The sequence below is a fragment of the Limulus polyphemus genome, unplaced genomic scaffold, assembly GCF_000517525.1.
Source record: "Limulus polyphemus unplaced genomic scaffold, Limulus_polyphemus-2.1.2 Scaffold543, whole genome shotgun sequence".
In the NCBI taxonomy this organism is placed as follows: domain Eukaryota; kingdom Metazoa; phylum Arthropoda; class Merostomata; order Xiphosura; family Limulidae; genus Limulus; species Limulus polyphemus.
The window spans coordinates 152,971-154,744 of NW_013666153.1; positions in this window are offsets into that span (position 1 = coordinate 152,971).

Sequence of the window (1,774 nt, forward strand, 5' to 3'; positions counted from 1 at the left end):
GTTATTTTTATGTAACAGATGTGAAGGTGAGCAGTGAAAAGATATATCACACACAGTATTATATTTAGCACAACTGAAGATTAATAATATAGCTTCACTAAGAGTCATATGCTGATGTTGATAAAATAAATGCCTCAATTTGACATTTCACTTCGATCAGTATAAATTATGATGCCAATATTGGCTATAAGTCTTTACCTCAGTCTGGCTTTTCAGCGGCCATGTTAGTTTCTTTTAAAGGATAGCTTATTCTAAAGCATCTGGTTACAATGATTATCTCAACTGAAAGTTTAGTTCTTGCAGAATAGCTTAACCTGTATGGGTAACATTTTTACCATGTCTAGAGCAACATTCAACATACAAATTATTTCAAGTGGTTAATGCACGAAAAATAAAACGTACATGTAAGGTTATGATTTTCTTTTGGATTTTTTTACTTTAATGTAATTATTTCTGGTGTAACAGAGCCCCTTATTTGTATTTTGTGGATGTGCATAGCATTGAATAACTTTTAATGTTTTTATATCTTAGACCTTGATGTGAGAACACTTGAAATTGGTCACATACACTGTCACTTATGGAAAGATATAAGGAGCAAATAATCTAATCCGGTTGTTTTTGTTAAGTGTAAGCTTACTTTACAACATTCTAAAATTACGAAAATACGCTTGTTGTACTCCTTATCTGTGATCGAATTGTGTGTTTCTTGTAACGTGTAAACTTATAATAATTGCGGAAATACAATTATTATAATGTTCATCAACTTATTGACGGTGATAAAACTGCCTCACTTAGTCTATAAATCAATTTAAAGTATTTTTTGATATTGGTATGTTCGATATATCAACCAAAGTAGTTCACTTAAACAACCTTAGCTTGAACAATGTGCTAAATAATTTATTTGAAAGCAGCATATGATATGATTCATCCAATGAATGGAAACCAGAAATATTAATTCTGAAGCTCCTTGTGGGTATAGGTATGCTTTCCATTATAAACCACGCCAGTTCATTTGCACTAAAGATACATGTTTTATATTTGCTGTATGGTGAATAGTTAGAGGTCTAAAATTTTCCAAAACACGAGCATTATTTTGCGTTAAGTCATATTTTATTCCTTTGCCTATAAAATCATTAAAACTAAATTAACTGCAAACAGAACATTTGGGACTGAAGTTCCTGAATATTTTTCTTACTTCTATGTCACGAGCTGAAAAACTCATTTGTCCTAGTGTTCTCATTTCTATTTTCCATAAATCAAATGAGACAAATCAATCCACATTTTACACAATCAGGACTAATAATTAGGAGTTTGAATTACACATGGTACTTTCCAAGATGTATGTGAAGCACATTTATCATTAATGACTTAGGTGTGATACACAAAACGTGATATATATGTATCTGAAGGTATGTGTAGAATTATCACTATCCACATCTAAAAATAATATACATTCTCACACGCACTTTATTATTAATAGTTTATTTTTCGTAGATTGATACGCTATTTGTAATCATTGTTTAAAAGAAAAAGAACTTCATACTTTTATAGTAACTTCATTTTACTCTTAATGTGTGAGTAGTGTGCATCTTGTATACCAGCCTCACTTTACTCTCCATATCTACTTCAATGTGTGAGTAGTGTGCATCTTGTACACCAGCCTCACTTTACTCTCTATATATCTTCTTCAATGTGTGAGTAGTGTGCATCTTGTATACCAGCCTCACTTTACTCTCTATATATCTACTTCAATTTGGTGAGTAGTGTGCATCTT